The 22,954-nt window shown below is 43.1% G+C and overlaps 1 long non-coding RNA gene across 1 annotated transcript; it reads right to left on the reverse strand.

The window, feature by feature from the left end:
• Positions 1–3,157: 3,157 nt before the first annotated feature.
• LOC140846213 (uncharacterized) lies at positions 3,158–15,133 on the reverse strand. The gene is made up of 3 exons (XR_012125166.1): positions 15,027–15,133; positions 4,307–4,672; positions 3,158–3,839 (listed from the first exon to the last, which is right to left on the reverse strand). It is a non-coding gene; the product is annotated as an uncharacterized lncRNA (long non-coding RNA).
• Positions 15,134–22,954: the final 7,821 nt, after the last annotated feature.

The raw sequence follows: 22,954 nt of genomic DNA on the forward strand, positions 1-22,954 counted from the left end.
CCTCTGTCCCTCTTACAGATCTGAGTTTACCACTTGCATTATTCCTCTTTATCCTGAAGGACTTGATGTACCATTTCTTAGATCTACTGGGAAAGAATCCTCCCAGCTCTCATTTATCAGAAAATAACTTTATTTTACCTTTATTATTGAAAGGTACTTTTGCTGACTATATCTAGCATTCTCTGGAATTCTAAGTTGGCAGTTTTATTTCTCAACGCTTAGAAGAGATCATTCCATTATCCTCTAGCTTATGTTTCTAACAAGAAGGCAAATGCCATTCTTACTTATTTCCCTGTATCTACTATGTCTCTTTCCCATGGCTGCTTTTGAGATTTTCTCTGGTTTTCAGTATTTTAACAGTGACCTACATTGGTATAATTTCATTTGAATGTTTCCTGCTTAGGATTTACTAGGACTTTTGAATTTGTGAATTGATGTTTTTAATCAACTTTGGGGAAAATTCGGCCATTATTTCTGAAAATGTTTTTTCTGCACCAATCGGTTGTTACAACACAAGTCATACACACTCTGTTTAGTTATTTCAGTCTTTTTTCTCTGTTTTATTTTAGATGGTTTCTATTGCCCTTTCTTCAAAGTCACTGACTCTGTTTCTACAGTGTTTCTTCTGCTGTGAAGGTCATCCAATGTGTTTCTGTGTTTTTCAAAACATATTCTGTGACTTCTGTGTTTTTAAAATTTGTATACATTCTATGAGATTCCCCATATGTTCACCCATTCTTTTTCTCTTTATTCTTTTTATCATTCATATACCTCAAATAGATGTATATATTTGAAGTATAAATATTATATGTGTATCTATATTTATTTGAAAATAGAAAGAGGTTCTATTTACAAAGGGTAGGGGAAACTCAACGAAGAAGCCTGCAGCTACGAGCAACAGCTGTCACCACCTCCAGGTCTTAATGACCAGATAGAGGAACTTTAATGACCAGTCTTACTGGAACCTGGATTGAGGAACCAGTCCAAAGCAGAGCCGCAGGCCAAATAAATTTCCAATGTTAGTTTTGAACTTTTCTGCTAGTTCCAATGTCTAGCTTACCTGTGGGTCTGTTTCTGTTGATTTTTTTAGGTGTCCAGTTTTCTTCACATAGCTCACAATGTTCTGTGATGTACGAGACTTTGTATATAGTTAACAGTAGGAATTTAATTACATAATGTTTTTGCTTAGTTTTCATTTCCAGGTGTATACCATCTCTTTCTGATGTGCAGCTGCTTAAGTGAGGAGCTGATTATTCAGAGTTCACCAAGTATCAAATTCATCTTGGCCTAGGCAGTATTTGTCTTAAACTGGCCTCATCTCTGGTTCACGTTCTCCCAGCGCCACAGCTGTCCCTGCCCAAGTCTCATTACTTTGTCCTTATCAAGGCTTAATCCTGGAGCCTGGTGAGACCTGGGCCTCACCATCATCTTTTAAATCAGTGGTAGAAGGGCTCTTTGTTTCTACGCACCACTGGATGCATGAAACTACAGTCCTTTCTGCATTTAAGCCCTGCTTTCACTGCCCCAGCCAAACAGGAGTGGGAAGCCACAGAGAATTGCTAGTCAAGTAAATTGTGCTGCATTTGAGTCTTTGAGACTCCAGTCTCCAGCCTGTGCCCACCATTGTCAATGGCATTTCTATCTCAGTCTTGGCAGGCTTTCTTCTCCACTGTCACTTCCAGGAACTGCCTTTGCTTGTCAGTAATTGTGGGTAAAGTGAAGGTTCCTATGGCCAGGATTGTCACCTGGCCCTGGTTGGTGAGCTCACTACACACATGTGGGCAATACATCATTATTGACTGTATATAAGAGCTCCACCCAGTGCTCTGGGTGACATGGTGGCATGGCTGCAAGGCTACAGGAGAGCAGAGACAAGGCTGGAGTGATGGCAGTGCTGAGGATAGAGACAGAGACAGCTTGTGAGGTCAGAAAGGCCCAGAGGCAGAGACCACCTTGCTGCATGTAGACTCGCTCTGAGTGGACAGGATTCTAGTGATTAACTTAGCACCATGAGAATAAGGTTGGGTATAAACTCTTTCACCCCAAGAATGTTCCAGTCATTTCTTTGACCTCATTGAATCCACAGTGAACTTGTCCAGGGCCGAAACCCATTGGCGAGACAGTCATGTATACAGGGCTCCTCTCGCCAAAAATCAGTCCACCTGGGGTTTTCTTGCACCCACCTGTCTTCAATAGTTTCATAGTTAAGTACAAGTTTTATAATATCTAAACCTGTTGCTATTACCAGGGGAGCAAAGATCTTCTGCATCCTTTCATATCCTAACCAGAAAGCTGTTGATTACATTTAAGTTGTAGCCAAATTGCAAAGAAAATGATCATCTCTCCATTTTGTCTATAATTGAACTAGCTTCTGCTGGGTGAAAGGAAAAGAAGGAGAAAAGAGTCTAGTTATGTTTAAAACTTACTGTGGGATCTAGGATTCCATTTTTCCATCACGAGCCCAGATGCTCCTACTATACAAACAGAACACAGATGAGACATATTCACTGAGGCTACGATTCACCAGTCATTTCTAATTCCAAGTCTTTGAAAGCAAACAATGGTAACAAGTGCAAAACTACCGAGAACTGAGCATGGAGCAGCTGCAGAGTGAGCCGGATACTGAATACCGTTGTGGGTGCCATGCTGAGCTGAATACCATCCTGAGCAAAAATGTGGCAGATACGAAAGGCTGTCTTGGGTATGTCACCTCGCTCCCACGTAATGAATGTGCTAACCTCCTCATCTGGGCAGGCATAAAAGAAGTTATTTTTATTTAAATACAACTTCCAGAGGTTGTGGAGAAAGGGGAACCCTCCTACACTGCTGGTGGGAATGTAAATTAGTTCAACCATTGTGGAAAGCAATATGGAGGTTCCTCAAAATGCTCAAAATAGACTTACCATTTGACCCAGGAATTCCACTTCTAGGAATTTACCATAAGAATGCAGCAGCCCAGTTTGAAAAAGACAGATGCACCCCTATGTTTATCGCAGCACTATTTACAATAGCCAAGAAATGGAAGCAACCTAAATGTCCATCAGTAGATGAACAGGTAAAGAAGATGTGGTACATATGCACAATGGAATATTACTCAGCCATAAGAAGAAAACAAATCCTATGATTTGCAACAACATGGATGGAGCTAGAGGGTATTTTGCTCAGTGCAATAAGCCAGGTGGAGAAAGACAAGTACCAAATGATTTCCCTCATATGTGGAGTATAAGAGCAAAGAAAAACTGAAGGAACAAAACAGCAGCAGAATCACAGAACCCAAGAATGGACTAACAGTTACCAAAGGGAAAGGGACTGGGGAGGATGGGTGGGAAGGGAGGGATAAGGGCAGGGAAAAAGAAAGGGGGCCTTATGATTAGCATGTATAGTTTTGTGTGGGGGTATGGGGAGGGCTGTGCAACACAGAGAAGACAGGTGGTGATTATACAGCATCTTGCTACACTGATGGACAGTGACTGTAGTGGGGTGTGTGAGGGGGGACTTGGTGAGGGGGATAGCCTTCATGTAATTGTAGATTAATGATAGCAAAAATAAAAAAATAAAAAAAATACAACTTCCAGTGAATACATGGTGGTGGTGAGCCAATAGCCATGAGGCTCATATTTGATATGGCCGGGGTCACATTCGGGGCAGGCACGCTGGAGTGCGGCAAGGTTTTCATTGACTTTGATCCAGCTGACAGCAGGCCAGGTCAGAAGCTTCAGTCAGTTCCATCTCACTGAATCTCCAGAAGACTGGGATCCTTCCTCTGCTAAGAAGCTGCTAATGCTTTTCATCTTGAAGTTGCACATGACTTTAACTGTCAGTACAGCAGAAGTAGACACCTAGAGAATAGAAAGCCACAAATCTTCCTGTCTCTCCTGTCGTGTGGAATCTACATGTGTTTGAACTATTGATTTAGGATTTAAAATTTAGAAGCCTGTGGATGGCCTGTCACAGAGGGCTGCAGTGAGGTTGCCTCCCCCTTCTGCATCCTGGTTTGCTGAGATGCTGTGGTGGACAGAAAGGCAACAGCTACCCATCGACATCATGTTTCAGCAGCCACTCTTCTCTGTGGCCTACGCTGGAAGGACAAATGAATAATTTCTGTGTGCTTAGTGGGCATGAGCCGACATGGTGATTTGAACATCTGGCCCCACTGAAGCCATAATATGTAGCAAACTTGGGGGAAAAAATGGGACCCAAAAGATAGAAGCATTAAAGGACTTGCTTCAGGGAGTAAAAGGAAACACCCACCCACCCCAAAACCCAGATAACATAGCACATGTGTCCTGACACAAGATGAGCATACCTGAGCCAGAGACCCCATGCTCCTGCTCTCCTGCTGTGCGCGCAGGGCCACTGGGCATGGGCACCTCTGTTGTCTCACACAGGGTAGGGCTTCCTGTTGTTTTGGCTTCTAGTTTCGGGTTTGTTTTGATCACTCAAAGCTCTCATGTTTAGTTTCTCTGAATAATGAGCTGTTCCTGGGAAAGACAGCCACCTCCCCTTGTTATCCAAGACAGTGCGCTGCTGTGGTGGCAGAAGAGGCAGAGGTTGTATGGGTGGCAGGAGTGGGACATCCACCCACTGTTGCTTTGTGTGGGATGTGTCACCGCTCTTCCACACGTTCATGTCCACGGCTGCTCAACAACCCGAGAGTGAGTGAATTCCTATCCTGTAAGGGAAACATAAGAAATTCAGCCTCCATCAAAGTAGTTTATTCCAGATCTATTGGTAATTGGAGCTATGCCTTCATCATCGCAAATCTCAGCTACTTCCTACTGTGTGTTGAGGAATGGGTGGAGGTCCCTTGTCTTTAATCTCCTAATTTTTATTAAACATGCTCAGTACCTTTGTTGTTAAAGATTATTATCTTTAAAGTGCCCTTATATTTTTATGTCCATCAAGAAACAAGTCATTACAGGGTATCAAAGGTAAACTGAGTCCCTTGATAGAAGTGATAGATGCTATGTGATGAACACACATCCTATTATGCAGCAATTAGAAACAACAGATTACATGTATATATAGCAATAGAGGTAAATCTTACAACAGTGCTTAGGGGAAAAGGTTAGAAAGAGTAAGGTAGGCAGATAGCTAGGTAGATAGATAAACAGATCAAACGCCGCTTATGAAAACTGAAAATGCATATATACAAAACAATTTACAAGGACATATATAAACAGAAAGTTACCCATTAAATACTTTTAAACGGCTGTCTATATATGAAATTGGAAATGAATTAGGTCATGAAAATAAAGGTATAAATCAGTAAGTTAAGCAAGAAAATATTCTTTCCCAAAGATGCTAATATGCCATGGGCTGGGGAGTAGGATTAGTTCTCATCCCCTCTGAAACTGAAGTCCAACAAGTAAATAAATAAATCTATACTAAAAGAATAATAAGGTGTCACAGATGCCATGAATGAGAACTGCCATGTGCACAGGATTTAGAACTTCTGTTTGTTAGGCTGGAGGAAGGGAAAACAAGGACATGCAAACAGAACAGAGAGATGCCATAGGGGGAGAACAGACCAGACCCCAAGGTTCATGCCTTATATGGAAAGGGGACAGCTCTTCCTGAATTCCATCCTTCTGATTTGCCAACTAAGACCCGGATGTCAGTCTCCTCCCTCTTGGAAGGAAAAAAGTCCCTAGTTGTCTATTATGTCACCTTTAGCCAATCATACCTCTCCACGCCCCCTAGGATAGCTTGCCCACTCCACCCCCTCCTAACCCCTTATAAGCCCCCACCTCCCTGACCGGGTGTGACTTCCCCAGCCTGTGACAGCCAGACCGCAGAACATTACCCAGGAATTTGCATTCAAATAAACTATCTAGCCCTTTCTTGCCTCTCTTCGTCTGCTTATTTCAGCTAGAATTTATCTTACACTGTTGTCTGTGGATACTCTGAAGAATGAAATAAAGAATACTTGGAACCAAAAAGGGAAGAACAAGCTGGGTGCAGATTCATATTCTCATATGTAACTTCAAATAATTATAGAGAGAGGAAATATTAAAAGTCGATTTAAGAACATTCATGTCAACTATCTTAATTAAATTTTTTTAAATAGTCATGTTAATATAACATTAGCAGCATGTCCTCAAGAGAGTGCTTTCAATTTTCAATTATATTCTTGTGTAGAGCGTAATTCGTCTTTTCAATACTGGTCTGAGAAATTTCTAAATCTGCTGACTCGACTGAGTTTTCTCTCCTGATGCTAATCATGGATTCAATATCAAAACAGATAAGAGAGGCTTGCAAGTTCATCTACATTCCCCCCTGAAGGGTAGAGTCCATATGAGTCTGCCATCCAACCATTATAGCCCAGAATAATTGTAAATCTTGAGGAATTTCTACCCAAAACAGGTGAAATAAGGAGTATCCCCTTCATATTTCATATTAGCTGTAGCCTGGAAAGCTACAACTGCCAGTAGATACAGTTCCAGGGGACGGCAAACTACAGCCTGCGGTCTGAATCTAGCCTGACACGTCTTTTTGATTCCAAGCCCATAAGCTAAGAATGACATTTATGGCTCTTTGGCCAGCCGCATCTCCCAGCCACTCTTCTGTTTGACGTCCTTGGCTGGCCTGAGGTTCTGGACAGTGGTGTACAGACCAGAATGGGAGGACTGTGACTGGCCTGCAAGAAGCTCCAGGCTGCCAGATGGCAGCATGTCCAGGATTTTGAGTCCTCAGCCTTCCAGTCTTTCTTGGATTAAGTGATGCTTCTGGGGGGGATGGCAGCTTGAAAACAGTTGCAGTTAATAGAAAAAATGTTGCTGCTTCCCTTTTTTTTAAACTTTATTATGGAAAATTTAAATACACACAAAAGTAAGCAGAATATCAGTGAATCCAATGGACCCACCGCCATTGGCCCGGCCCTCTCTTCCACACTCCCACCCATGTTCTGAATCAAATTCCAACCATCCTGGTCTTTTGTTGACAAACATAATAATACCAGGATCACACCTGGAATGGTAAGTAGTTCTCTAATCCCATTAAATGTCCAGTGTGCTTAGAAAAAACATTTTTACATGGCTGGAAAAAAAATCAGAGAACAATGTTTCATGACACATAAAATTTATATGAAATGCTAATGTCAGTGTCTATAAAGCTTTATTGGAACACAGACACTCGTTCACTCACATACGGTCTGCGGCTGCTTTTGTGCTACTGCAGCTGAGTTGAGAATTTGCACCAGAGACAATATGGCCCACGAAGCTAAAATACTCTTTGGCCTTCTACTCTTTGGCTTTTTTTTCTACAGAAAAAAATTGCCAACCTCTGCCCTCATCTATGATCCCAATCACCCCTAGCCTTGAAAGGAACTTTGCTTAAGCTCCACCCTGCCTAGAATGGCATGACCTCATGGGTCCATTAGATTCACTGATCTTCAGCCTACTTTTGTGTACATTTAAATTCCTGTTAAGAGTTGCAGCGGGGTAAGCATTTACGGTGGTGCCTGCAGAGAGGCCATCTGCCAGCAGAGGGAGCAGCTGCCCAGGGAGCACTGTACTCATGACCCGAAATGCTTCTGATTTTTTATTTTTTATTGTTGACTCAAGGCAGTCAAGACTCAGGCCCACCCTTCTCACATACGTCCTGAGTCCAAAGATGGACCAGAGCCATTTTGGGTCCAGGTGGCATTATGTTGTCAAGGACCTCTTCAATCAGTAAAAGGTTACAGAATTACCTGTAATTCCAGAACTTTTCTACCCCTACAATTGTGGTGTTGCTACAGGAGTTTTTGGGTCTTCTAGGCTACTGGAGAGTGTTTATCCCACACTTGGCACAAATTCTGAAGCCCTTATACCGGTTGGTACAAAAGGGCATCAGGTGGGACTGGGATGGCACATGTGCATCTGCCTTTACTACAGCAGAACGGGCAGTCAAGGTCGTGTAGGCCTTGAGTGTGATGGACCTATCAAGGCCGTGAGCTGGATGTCATGTGCCTGAAGACGGTTATGGCTGGGGTGTCTGGAAGCAGCTTAAACAAACTTGCCAATGTATTGGATTCTGGCCGCAACTCTGGAAAGGGGCAGAGGTACAATACACCTTGGTAGAAAAACAATTGGCTGCTGTGTATTACACCTTGCTGGCTACAGAACCCATCGCTGGAATGGCCCCGATAAAGGTAATACCACCTATCCCATCATGGGGCGGGTACGAGACTGGACCCAAAAGCCAAATAGTGGTGTGGCACAAATGCCCACACTGGCCAAGTGGGGTGCATACTATGAGCAGCGTAGTGCCCTCTCTAGTAGCCCCTTGAGTGAGGAACTCCAACGCTTGCTGGGGCTAGTGACATATACTAATGAAAAATAGGAAGAATTTACTTAGAACCATCAGTAGCAGAGAATCCTTATCGGAACGGAAGAGCCCGTATACCCAAAGATGCATGGTATACAGATGGTTCCAGCTGTGGGCAGCCCCCAAAATGGAGGGCTGTAGCTTTCTATCCTAAGACTGAGACAATATGAATGGACAATGGTGAGGGGAAGAGCAGTCAATGGGCAGAGTTGCAGGCGGTGTGGCTTATGATCAACCAGGAGCCCTCCCTACTAGTTGTTTGCACTGACAGCTGGGCTGTCTATTGGGGCTTGGCCCTGTGGCCACCAACCTGGTACTATGTCAACTGGCTGGTTGGTCACTGACCCCTTTGGGGGCAAGAATTGTGGCAAGACTTATGGGCCTGTGGTCAGACTAAAACAGTTATGGTATATCATGTGACAGATCATTTGCCACTGGCATCCCCAGGAAATGATGAAGCAGATGAATTGGCCAGGTGCATTTGCTAGAAGGAAATCCTGCCTCTGATGCAGCCCAATGGTTACATCAGCATTTGCTGCACGTAGGGCAACAGACAATGTGGGCTGTAACCTGTTGGTGGGGCTTGCCTTTGACCTTTGAAGAAGTCAGCAGAGCCTGGCAGGAGTGTGTCATATGCTCTAAAAGGGACTTACACTGAGCTCCGCAGCAACATGGGACAATAGCTAAGGGGCCGATACCCCCCATCACGTGGCAGATAGACTATATTGGACCTCTGCCCCTGTCAGAAGGGTACCAATATGCCATGACTTGTGTGGATACAGCTACCGGACTACTGGTTGCTTTTCCTACCCATTGTGCAGACCAGCAGACGACCAAAAGAGGCCTGGAGCATCTCTTTGCCACCTATGGTTGACCACAGGTAACTGAGAGTGATCAAGACACCCCTTTACCAGACATGAACTACAAGAATGGGTGCAACAGTTGGGAATCAAATATAAGTTTTATGTGCCATACAATCCTACCGTGGCAGGCATGATAGAGAGGAACAATGGTTTGTTAAAGTCTGGACTGAAGTCAGACACCAATAGTCTGAGGAGATGGTCGGTCCGCTTATGGACAGTGCTACAGCATTTGAACAAGAAGCCCTGAAAGGGAGCCCTGAGCCCCGAAGACATGCTAATGCAAATTGCTGCCTCCCCTGTAGAACTGCAAGTACAAACCAAGGAAGAATCGTTGAAGCCGAGGTTTGGCCGCCAGAATAACATCTTGCTGCCAGCACCAACTGCACTGAACCCTGGAGACTCCATTGAATGGACATGGACTCGGACATTTCGACACATGGACTAATGATGGCTGGGCCTTGTGGCACCTTGGGGACAAGGCCTGGAATCTGGCTGCCTGTGTATTCCTGGAGTAACAGCAGAGTGAACCTCAAAGATCACAGTAGTATATGCTGAAGAGCTAGAAGGTAGGAGAATTTTACCAGGGAGTTTTGTTTTATCATTATGGCCAGTGTATGCACCTTCAGTAGCACTATATATAGACCCCTCAGTAACCCCCATGGGGAAAAGGGTAAAGGTATGGTATACTAGACCTGGATGGTACCCCTTTCCTGCCACAGTCCTATCACAGGACCACTCTCTTGTGTGCATCCTACCCGATGGACAAGATTTGCCTATGTTGTGTCATTAAAACATGTGTCTTATCACCTTTAAGGTCTTTGTGGATTGAGCACACACCCTAACAAAAAAAGTGCTACTCACTGGGGTGCATGGAGCTCCCTGTCTGTACCACTACTAAGTGTGAGTCATGAGCTCATCTGAGTAGAGCTGGTTTTGAATACAGCTGGAATAACCTCCTCAGGCTTGAGGATTATTATAATTTTTGTTACCTGTATCAAAATTTTGTTATATCTTAATTTTTATTACTATCTTCATGTTATTCTCTGTTGCTATTGTGGAATCTGGTTACAATACTGCAGCTTTCTCACACAGGGACCACTGCAGAAGACTAAGAGCATGTAGATTATGAGGCAAGAATCCTGGAGAGGTGGAGTGTGGATAAAGTGAAGGCTCCTATGGCCAGGATCCTCACCTGAACCTAAACACCTTGATGATGTAACTGGCCTGCTGCTGGGCTACTGCTTCCACACCCATAGGCAATACACTATAATTGACTGAGTCACTATATAAAGATCTCTGCCCAGTGCTCTGGGTAGAGGCAGAGATGAGGGAGGATTACAGACATAATTCTAGTGCTTGACCTATCGCCAGGAGAACAAACGGGGTACTAAACCCTTTCACCCCAGGAATGTTCCATTGTCATTCCTCGGTCTCACTGAATCCACAGTGATCTTGCCCGGGGCTGAAACCCGTTGGCAAGACAGAAGGGAAAACACAGCCAAATAAATGATGACACAATATTTCTTAGCATTTCATGTTTTCACTGTTAAGAGGTCTCTTAGGGTTCTTTACAAATAGATAGTAGTCACAGCCTTCTTGTGAAGAAAGAAATGAAAACTTTAAGGAAATAAGCTAGTTAGGGATTCTTATGTTAAAAAGGAAAGCCACAAGTCCAAGACCCAGTGCCGGGCCAGGTCACCGACTGGGCTCACTGCCTGGTCTCATTGCAGTTTCAACCTCCCACAGGAATTTGGTCTTGGTCCACCAGGAATTTTCCATTCAGCACCAATGAGGTCATCTGTCATCTGAGTGCCCTCCATCCCCCACAAAAGAACCATGTTGAACCCCCTGTTCTTCCTTTGAGGGAAGGTGGTCTTGCCTGACACAATCCCTTTCCTTTTGCCCCTGCCTTCCTGCCCCACCCTCCTGTGTCTGAAACAACCTTACCTTTTGCACAAGTCCTCCGAGCAGTGTTAGATTCATGAATTGCTTAATAGAGCCAATCAGAGCTTCCCATTCAATCAGTGAATGTTGGGTTTTTTTTTTAACAAAGCTGCATAAGGCTGTTATTCCTCCAAGCCAACTTTCATAGATCTACCCTGATTTCCTCAATAACTGCCCATTTTTCTGTGATTCGCCAGTAGTGAGACCCCCAGCTGCCTCCCCAGATTCATTAGTAACAAAACCTGACACTTGGCAAAGGCACCCTATCACTGAGCTATGTCCTATGGACCCCAGCCTCACCTGCATGCTCGGGGGGCTCCTGCGACTACTTACCACGAAGCCACAGGAGGCTTGAGTTGGTGGTTTCTTACCTCTGAGAACGCCCCTTAAAGCAGGAAGAAGGCAGGGGTTCTCCTTCCCGTCCTCCACCCTGTTGCCCACAAAGCCATCGTAAAGGATAACATTTTAGCACTTCCTGTCGAAGCGTGGCAGTAGTGGAGGCGTTAGCGGGAGGAAGGAGGTGCGGCTCTCTCCCAACCTCACGGATCTACGTTTGAGTGCCCACCTCTGGGCTGCTAGCAGGTGAGAGAAAAATAAACTTATTTTGTTCAGTCCATGTTGTTTTGACTCTTTCTGCTTTCAGCAGCTACACCTAATGAATGCCTGTTTTCAGTTTTTTGGCCACCACAAAATACATAGGTACCTACATCCATATGTGAAAAGCTGCAACAATCACCCTTCCCCATACACCCTCACATTCTAGTACCTGTATTATAATAAAATATCGTACCTAGAGTAGGATTTCTGAGGTGAGAAGTCTGGGGGTTTTTCATGTGAAGAGATTATTGTCAAACAGCTTCCCAAAGGGCTGTTTTAAAAACTCATGTATTATTCTCCTTCATTGTTGCCAATTTGATAAGCTAGAGTGGGTATTTTATTTTTACTTTAATTTGTATTTCCAAGACTATAATGAGGATGCTGACGTATGATTGTTAGCCATTTTGGATTTTCTCTTTATGAGTTACCCAATTTTTGCCCAATTACAGTTTGAGTATTAAACTTTTCCTTATTAATTTGTAAGAGACCTTCCTCATTATTAATATATGATAACACTATCTGTAATTTGCAATATAGGTATCTTTCCTGAGCTATAGTTGTTCTATGCCATCTATTGCCATACAAAATTTCTACTTTTTTTAACATGTATATTTTATTTGATAGTTTCTGAGCTCCTATTTTCTGGAAAAAAAAACTTCAAAATCTCCATCTTTAATATATCTGGAATTTATTTACATTTATGCCATGAGGTAGAGTTCTAATACTATTATTTTTTTTGAATGGCTACCCAGCCCACTCATTACTTCTTCTTCTTCAGCTATATGAAATAACATTTCATACATAAATAATTCCCATATATATTGAGATCGATTTCTTATCTTTCTGTTTTGATCTATTCAAATATTTATCAATTTTGTTATAATAGTATTTTTTCCTTAGCTTTCCACTTGCTTTGTTTTATTTTTATTGAAATATGTTTGACATACAACATTGTATAAATGGAAGGTATGCAACCTATTTGACATATTTATGTACTGTGACATGATTGCGATTGTAGCAATAATAAAAGCACCTCTATCACATCACATAATTATCATTTCTTTATAGTGGCTGGAATAACTAAAGTCTCATCTCTTGGCAAATTTCATGATTCTAATACAATTGAGTTGTCTATAGACACCATACTGTGTATTAGATCTCTCGGACCTATTTACTACTCATTGCAAGTCTGTACACTTAGCACTGAAACTATCTCCCCAAAACACCATAGTATTTTGATGACAGTGGCTCTGAGCTTCAATATGTAGTATGGCAGATCTCATACCCCCCACTATTGTTCTCATATTTTTTGACCATTTTAATGCTACTTAGAATTTCACTTATTTACCTTGAGAGTTTATTAATATTTGATTATATTAAATCTTCTAAACCAAGAATAGGGTGTATTTTCCATTAATTCAACACAGGTCTTTGTCCTTCAGAGGACTGTGTGGTTTTCTTCATATGGTTATCTGTACCGTTCTTGTGAAACTTATTCCTAAGTATTTTATATTTTTGTCACCTCTTTCAGTGAACTATTTATTTCCATTTCTATTTCTAGTTGGTTATTGCTGACAGAACTTCGGTTTTCATGTACTTATCTTTCCTTTTTTAAAATATTTTTTATTGAAGTATAGTTGATATACAATATTATATTGGTTTCAAGTATACAACAGCAATTCAACAGTTATATACATTATTCAATACTCACCCCAACTAGTGTAGTTACTGTCAACATAGAAAGATGTTGCAAAACTATTAACTATAATCTCTGTGCTGAACTTTCATCCCCATGACTAGTTTATGTTATGTTTAAAATTTCATGCCTATTTATCCCCTTCACCTGTTCACCTACCCACTCCAACCCCTCCCCTGCGGTAACCACCAGTTACTTCTCAGTGTCTGTGAGTCTTTTGCTATTTTGTTCATTTTGTTTTGTTTTTAGATTCCACATGTAAGTGAAATCATATGGCATTTGTCTTTCTCCATCTGGCTCATTTCACCTAGCATCTAAGTACATCCACGTTGTTGCAAATGGCAGGGTTTGTTTTTTCTAGCTGACTAATATTGCATTGTATATATGTACCACTTCTTCTACTGATGGGCACTTTGGTTGCTTCCGTATCTTGGCTATTGTAAACAATGCAGTGTAAACTTAGGGGTGCCTATATCTTTCCAAATCAGAGATTTTGTTTTCTTTGGGTAAATCCCTAGAAGTGAATTACTGGATTGTATGGTATTTCTAATTTTAGTTTTTTGAGTAACCTCCATTCTTCTTTCCACAGTGGCTGGACCAATTTACCTTCCCACCAACAGTGTACGAGGGTTCCCTTTCTCCTCATCCTCGCCAACACTTGTTATTTCTTGTCTTTCAGATAGTGGCCATTCTAACTGGTGTGAGAAGATATCCTACTGTGGTTTCAATTTGCATTTGCCTGATGGTTAGTGAAGTGGAGCATCTTTCCCGTACCTGTTGGCCATCTGTCTTGCCAATTGGTTTCATCCCCGGGCAAGTTCACTATAGATTCAGTGAGACCAAGGAATGATAATGGAATGTTCTTGGGGTGAAAGGGTTTATTAGCCGGCTTTGTTCTCCTGGCAATAGGTCAAGCACTAGAATTACACCTGCATCCAACAGCCTGTAGGTCCGTAATCCTCCCTCATCTCTGCCTCCGCCCAGAGCACTGGGCAGAGCTCTTTATATAGTGACTCAGTCAGTAATAGCTTATTGCCTAGGGTGTGGAAGCAGTAGCCCAGCAGGAGACCAGTTACATCATCGAGTAGTTTAGGGTCAGGGGAGGATCCTGGCCATGGGAACTTCCAATTTTCCCCCACACCATCTGTATGTCTTCTTTGGAAAAATGTCTTTTGAGGCTCTCTGCCCATTTTTTTAAGTGGGTTATTTGGTTTTTTGGTGTTGAGTTCTCACATGAGCTATTTATCTATTTTGGATATTACCCCATATTGGATGTATCATTTACAAATATACTCTCCCACGCTGTAGGTCACCCTTTTGTTTTGTTCATGGTGTCCTTTGCGGCATGTACCTATCTTTTCTACATGACAAAATTCCCTTGTAAATTCAAGTAGTTCCTTGTTTTTTCACATAAGGTGCTTGGGTTTCTAGATATGCATTCATATCACCTGTGCAAATAGCTAAGCTTCTCTCTTCTTTCACGTGTGTAGGGGGACCCAGGGGTCTTTGCCTTAGCAGCTGGCTTTCAGGCCCAACAGAAAGGTGCTTTTGCTTGGCTTTCCAAAAGCTGTAAAGGTGCTAGGGTATCTCAACAGCCCCATCTCTGTTTAGCTCACCTGATCCAGGCTTATGCTGCTGATTACATTATCTCTGTCAGGCTCCCCTTGATCAAAGTGGTGAGAAAACACCCCCACTTCCTGCCTCTTCTTTACCAGCTCCAGTACTTTGAAAGTCTGAAATGCAGAGCAGAACATACAATTTTGCATCTATCAAACACTGCGCACTGTGAGTCAGATTCACATTTTTGAGCTGAAATTTCCCCAGGCCAGTGTCCTTTCCCCAGGATGTCAGACTGACACTGCTGTGGAAGCTGCAGGTACTGCGGTTGCAATTCAGAATCTGAGACCCTTGAGGCAACTTTCCACTTTTGTCCATTTCTAGTTATTTCTCTGGAACTAACAGAAATGAATCTTCTCAGCAAGTTCTCACAAGGCTGCTTTTACCCTCACTTTCCTCCACCTGCCAACCACTGTATTGTCCACTTACAGACAATAAATCATTCTGTCATCATCCTTCAACCTGAGCTCATTATAATCCACAGGAATTTCAGAAGTCAGTATTGAATTTTAAGTCCATCTCGAGACTTCAGACAAATATTCCAATACACTCACAGCAACCATCTCAAAATCCACTGGCTCCTGTGGTGGAGGTTATAATTTATCTGGAGTGCACAGAATTCTTGACGATCCCACACAAATCCCACATATATCCCCCAGGTAATAGATGTAAACCTTAAACTGTAAGGTCAGTGGGCAAGAAATATCACTTTATTTTCTATTGGTTAGCCTAAGTATAACTCTGAGCATCATTCCACTCTATGGTGGGGGAAATGTAGCTGTAGTTTTTCCTGGTTTCTTCCCCCAGTCCCTGGGGTTTGAGCTCTTAAACTGGGGCCCCTGGTGCTCATTCATTAAGCCACACAGATTACTGCTAAACTATTCACATCACTTCCTACATAAGCTCTTCATATCCAGTGTCCCTTCAGATATTACTGTGCCACAATTAATATGGGAGTTTTGTTACAGTTTCCCATGACTTGCTGCCCAAGAGGGTCACAGAGTCCTACTCTCTGGGACCTTACCAGCTCTCCGGTAGTGCTGTTGGAAACAAGGGGACCGGCTCCTCTGCTCTTAAAACTCAGAAATTTCTCCCCCAGTAGAAAAGTCTTGTCTTAGTCTGGAAGAATTCTTTCCCACGCCTGTTTTATCAGGATTTTCTGTTCATACCCTGATACCCTATCCCACTGTAATCACGAAACATTGAGAAAAATAATTTAGAATTACTGGGAAGATATTTCTGTGTCCTGTTCTGCCATAATCTTCCTCTGAAGCAGAGGGAAATGTGTGGGTATCTTACATGGATAAGGAAGATGAAAAAGTTCAAGGAAAGGAATAAAGGCATACGTTAAAATGTCCAATATTATCTTGAGATTTATGTATCTTTATATGTATACAAATACCTATCTTAAAGAAACATAGCTTTGGGATTTTTCCAAAGGAGCTGTATTATAAATTAAATAAATACACTAAGAAAAGCCAAATCAAAATGAAAACAGCCTAGCCTCCAGGTTAGTGGCGGATCACGAATGTGTGTCCACTTACCTCAAAAATGAGCACATGTGAAACATGAGCGCTGGCCCTGGAGGCTCTCGCTTGCCCCCTTCCCACTTGTAAAGAGCAAAGGTATCTGTATTTATTTTCTCCGTAAGAACAAAGAAAGGAAAGGGGACCGAGAACATCTAGTGACCTGGCCTAGAGTCAGTAAATTCATAGTATTGCTACAGTATCAACTTCTACAGAGACTCTAGGAGAGGAAATAGAAATTTTTTCAAAAATATTTAATACTCTTAAAAATACATAATTTTTGAGACTCCAATAATCCTTTGGCAGCTTCTTTGCTCTAACACATCCTTGGCTTTGTTTTGCTTGCTTGCCTTTTTCTGTTTCTGCCTCTTGTTTTTACTTGCAAATTGTATTATTTTACCTCTGCAGAAGAGTTTTTGATTAAGTTAACTGGCTCGTTTTCTGTTTTGATTGAACTGACCTTATCTAATATCCTTTGCTATTGTGCTATGTAGAATGTGCCCTGGCAACACCACCACGCTGTTTAATTGGTCATGTCCATATTCTCCTATTCCACCGTACCTTCAGCCCTCCAACCCCTAAGTCACCTTTCCACAAACAATGCCTCTAGTCGATGTTCAGGTCTGCAGAGCAGATCGAGGAAGTTGTAAATGTTTGCCCTCTGTTCGGAAGACAAGCCACTGAAGAGAAGGACTGGCGGCGCCGAATCAGGGTTGATAAAGGAAATCTGTTATGATTCCAACTAAGCCTACAACTGTTACCTGCCTTTCCACCAGGAGGAAATTCTCAAATCCGAGCATCATAGGCAGGAAGAGCCCAAGCAGATACGGAAATATCATTAAGCTGAGACAGAGGTTGAAGTTGAAAGGTCTCAGTGACCCATCTAAAATGTCAAGTGATCTAGCATACCTGCAAGTTCTAATGTACCCAAGTTTAAGGAGCTCAACAAACCCTAAGTAGTGCGCGCGCCCGCGCACACACACACATGCACACGCGCACACACACACGCACGCACGCGCATGCACGCGCACACACACATGCAGAAAACCAGGTACTTGGAAATCAAGAGAAAGAAAAAAAAATTTTTAAGTGACCAGAGGAAAATGACACCTTACATATATACGAGAAAATAAGAATAAATACAGACCTCTTTATACTACAGTACAGTGCAAACCAAAAGGCAGTGGGACATCCTTAAATCCCTTGGAAAACTATTAAACCAGAATTCTATTTCCAGCAAATACCTTGCAAACATCATGGAAAAATAAATTACTTCAGAAAATAAAAGCTGAGTGAATTTGTTGATAAACAGACCTGCGCTGTAATAAGGAATACAAAAGGAATCTCTTCTGGCAGAAGGAAAAACATACTAGATGATACCTTGGATCTACAGAAAAGAGTGGAGAATGCTAGAAACAATAAATACGTCAGCAAATATTCAAGAACTTTCTTACTTTTTTATTTATTTTAAAACTGTTTAAAACAATGATCATGTATTGTGGAGTTAAATTCATACAGAAAAGTAAAATGTATGACAACAGGACACAAAGAACAGGAGAGGAGACATGTAAATACATCGTGCATGGTTCTGACAATATATGTGAAGCAATAAGATATTACTTAAAGGTAACCTGTGATGCATTAAAAAACCATTGTAAATCCTAAAGCAGCCACTATAAAAAAAACGTTTTAAATAGAGGCATAGCCAATAAGCCACTAGTAGAGATCAAACAATCCTGAAAAGGAAAAAGGACAGACAGAACAAATAGAAAACAAACGGCAAGGCAGAAGATTTAACCCATATCCAAAATTACATTAAAGTTAACTTTAATACATGTCAGTGGGAGGAACACCCTAATTCAAAAGGCAGAAATTGTTGTATAGGAGAAAAAAGCAAAACCCAGCTTGCTGTCCATAGAAAACATACTTAAAGAATAAAGAGACATATAGGTTAAAACTAGAAGATGGTACAGGATACACTACAAGAACCCTAATAATAAGAAAGGAAGATATTTTAATGTCAGACCAAGTAGACTTCACGATAAGGAATACCAGAAATAAAAAGGGGGGCATTTAGTAATGAAAAAGGAGTCAGTTCAAGAAACATGATCCTACATCCTACTTCAAAACACATAAAGCAAAAACTGGCAGAAACGAAAGGAAAATAAATAAATCCATAATTGGAAGAGGAGACTTCAACTCTCCTATCGCAGTAAGTAAAATAGAGCAAGTAGACACAGCTTCGGGAAGGATATAGAAGATCTGAAGAACACTATCAACCGACAGTCTAACTGACATGTACAAAACAGGCCATCAACGCAGCATACATATTCTTCTCAAGTGTACACGGAACATTCACCAAGATAAAGCCTGCATACTAGGCCTCAAACAAGTCTCTGATTTTAAAAGATTGAAATCACATAGAATATGTTTTCTGACAACGGAATCAAACTAATAATTTAAAGATATTTGGAAAATCCCCAAATGTTTGGAAATTAAACAACACACTTTGAAGTAACCCATGGGTCAAAAAGTTAAACACCCTTACTATTCCACTCAGCAATTCCACACCTAGGTATTTACCCAAGATAAATAAAGACGTATGTCCACAATGAGACGTGCACGTGAATGACCATAGCAGTCTTATTCCTAACAGCTCCAAAGTGTGAATGACCAGTTTTCATCAATAGGTTAAGGACAATTAACCTTTTATGGTCTGTCCAGACAAGAAAATACTACAAAAAAATGAAAGGAATGAACTATGATACATGCAACCATGTGGATGGATCTTAAAAACATTATATCAAGTGAAAAAAGCAGAATTCCATTTATATAAAATTCTGAAATTGGTGAAACTAATCCATAGAGACTAGAGACAGAAAACAGACTATGGTTGGGGACATTGTTAACAAACATGACAAGATTAATTTGGGGGGAATTAGAAACTTTGCATGTCATTTGGAAAGATGGAAAGGTAGTTACATGAGTTACAATTCATTGAACTATACACTTCAACTAAGGGCATTTTCTTATATGTAAATTTTACCTCCATTAAGCTCATTATATTTTAAAAAAGGTGTTGAGCAACATAGACAAAATTTTATGAGGCTGTGGTCAAAGAGAGAAATACATTAGTTCTTCTTGGTTCAGAGAGGCGTTCATTAAAGCTGAGTCTTGAAGAAGGTAAGACAGCAACATGCACGGAGGTAAACAGGAAATAGGAAAGAGCAGAGCATCTACAGGATAAAGCGGGGAAGGCAGGTTGTCACTGGAGCAGAATGATGGCAAGTGGCCACCTAAGGATTCTGGCCTTTCAGGCAGGCCAGGGAGAGCTGGGGCAGAGGTGTGGAAGGAGATGATGTGGGTTTAGGAAGATGGATGGAGCAAGGCTGTGCAGGATGGCCTGGAGAAAGCACAGCCTAAGGAGAGGTAAGGAGGGTCTGAACACAGACAGGGACAATCGAGTGCAGGGCCAGTCAAGGGTCCAGAGACCAGGTGGTAGTAGAGGGTGCACGGGGAACAAGCAGAAACCCCATGCACCCATCAAATGTGGGAAAGGTTTTTCAGTGAAGGAGGAGGAACAATTTTTTGTGCCTCAAAAGGGAAACAGTTTTTGTTTTAAAGTTCACGGGCTGTCTGTGAACTAGGATGCACAAGAAAGGAGACTGCAGAAGGTGTGACACTGGGCACGAGCCCCGAGGCTGTGACACAGAAGCCCTGGAGGGGAGCGTCAGGCTTAGCAAGGCTACACTTGTCTTCTGCAGGTGGAACATGAGCAGGAAATCACCCTTTGAGCCAAGAAGGAGGGAAGGCAAAGGAGTCCTTACAGGATAATCTGGATTTCCTGGGAAATGGGAAAGATGGTTCTATGCAAGGTGAGAAGCAGGGCGACAAAGGTGTAGAAGAAGCCCCATAGGGATGGTTCAGTAAAAATCACAAATAGAAGAAAACAAGCCTCTTGGGAAGACGCAGCACAAGTTAAGTGAAGGAAGCTGAACAAGGGGCCTTTCCCATCACCGTCTCTCAGAGCAGGAATCAGCTGAAAGTGAGGGATAATACCCAACACAGAAGACAAAGGAGGATCAAAAGGACCCTGGGGGTGGGGAAGAAGTGGGAAGACACATGTGGCCTGTCATCAGAGGCCAGGCCTGGGGAGGAGTCCAGCAGAGCCGACTGGTGAGTCACTGCCTGGCGCAAATGGAAAATGATCAGCGGGAAGCCTGAGCCACCCCCAGTTTTCACCTGTCCGGGCTTAATGATTAGCAGTATGCCTCTCGTTTACCCCTGAACAAGACGCCCCAGTGAAGGGGAGGTGCAATGCATCCAAAGGGAGGCAGGGAACGGCTCCTGGGAATGGTTTTGGCAAAGAAGAACGTCAGATCTAAGCTCTTGGAGGCCGAGCTACACCCCACAGCAAATCAGATCAACTCCATGCCTGTGACTTACAAGCAGAAGTAAATTCGCAAAGTTCACAGGTCCCCGAGGACAGTCAAAAAGAGGCACGTGTGTCTGCCTGAGTCCAGTCGGGAAACAGAAACCACACAGTCAGCCAAACAGAGGGCGTTTAACAGGATTATTAACCTATATAAGACAATAAGATAGAAGAAGAACCTACACGGAACTCTAAGCTTGAAGGAGAACATCAAGCAAGAATAAACCGAAGGGCAGACTTTCCCCAGGATGATGCACAGACCTCATTGGAAAAGCTGGTTCAGCTCCCTGGGTGGCCGAAAAGCTGGCTGGTTTGTCCAGGCCAGAGCCCGTCTGCAGTCACCGGGCAAGCTGGAAGCAGCCCTCCAGGCCTCAGTGGGAGCCTCTGGGTGGCAGGTGGGCTGTGAACAGTCCAGGTGAGAGTCTGCCCAGGGGATGGAGCACGGAGAGGGGCAGGAAGCCTTTGGAGCCCCGGTGTCCATCTCAAGAGAGCGTGGGAAGGTTACTGCCAGCCGGGGCTGCAGGGTCACCGAGGGCCAAGAGCTCTGGGCACAGGGCTGGGGCGGCACCCACAGGATGCATGCGCTCGGCTGACCCCTACGCAGGAGCCGGAAACCGTAGGAGAGGCCCCTCCTCTACAGCGCCCTCTACGAAAAGAGCTTCACACTGTGCTGTGTGCAGGAGAAAGGATTAGAGGAAGTCTCCCCAATATCACTGAGCATGTAATGAAGGAGGAATGGGCTCTGCACTCAAGGAGCACGATGTTCGCAGAGATCAACACATTCTAAAATGAATTCTCAGATCTTCTGAAGTGTTTTGAACTGAGTATTTGAAGGAAGGAGACAGAATTTCCTGGAGAGATAGGTCTTTACTTCCAAAATAGATCAAATTTGCTTAAAAAGGAACCAGAGCTACGGTAAATTCATGCGGAAGCACTTCCAAAAATTTCAGAAGAGACTTGAACACTTACGCCCTCAGAATACAGACGGCTGGTGGTAAGGGCTCCCGAACCTGCACCGCTTGCTGGGCATCACCCGGGACAGCGTGGGGCACCAGGCCCAGCAGAGGGCTCACGTTTTGTAAGGCATCGCAGGTCGCCATACACCTGCACGCATTTGCTCCCCACCAGGAGGCTGTGCGACCATCTTAGTCTGCTCTGGACGCGATGACAAAATGCCACAGGCAGGGTGGCTAATGAACAATAGACGTTTATTTCTCCCAGTTCTGTAGGTTGGGAAGTCTAAGATCAAGGCACCAGCAGATTCGGTGTTTGGTAAGGGTCCCCTTTCTGGTTCAAGGTGGCATCTTCCTGCTGTGTCTTCATGTGGAGGAGGGGGTCACCCACTCCCAAAGGACCCACCCCCTATCACCTCACCTTGGGCTTTTAGGTTCTCAACATATGGATTTTAGGGTGCTACAAACATTTAATCTGTAACATAATCAAGACAGACATTGTCATCCCCATTTTTGACACGGGAGGAAATTGGGTGGGCAGCTAGAACCCGAGCATCCTTATCCGGCGCACTTGCTGGCTCACGTCCCTTCCTCTCCATCCCCTCCCTCCAGGAAGCCTTCCCTGACTTACCCCAGGACAATTTTTTCACTTAGCATTCTGGCGGATTTGTTGCATAGCCTCACACAATGCCTAAGAACAGTGGTTCTCCAACTTTAGCCTGAACATCAGAATCACCTGAGGGCTTGTTAAAACACAGATTGCTGGGCCCCACTCCCAAGATTTCTCCTTCAGTAGGTCTGGGGTGGAGACCAAAATAATTGGGAAGTTCCCAGGGATGCTGAGGCTGCTGGGCGGGAAGCCACAATTTGGGAACCACCGATGGAGAAACCAGCAGGACCTTCATCCTAGATTTGATGTGCCAGTCCAGAGCAGAAGATGCCAAATCTGAATTTTCTCAAGCAAAGACTCTCCAAAAGTTCGGCCTCACTTTTTCTGCAAGTCCCGGAGGGCCAAG

This window comes from Manis javanica, chromosome 14, assembly GCF_040802235.1.
Source record: "Manis javanica isolate MJ-LG chromosome 14, MJ_LKY, whole genome shotgun sequence".
In the NCBI taxonomy this organism is placed as follows: Eukaryota; Metazoa; Chordata; class Mammalia; order Pholidota; family Manidae; genus Manis; species Manis javanica.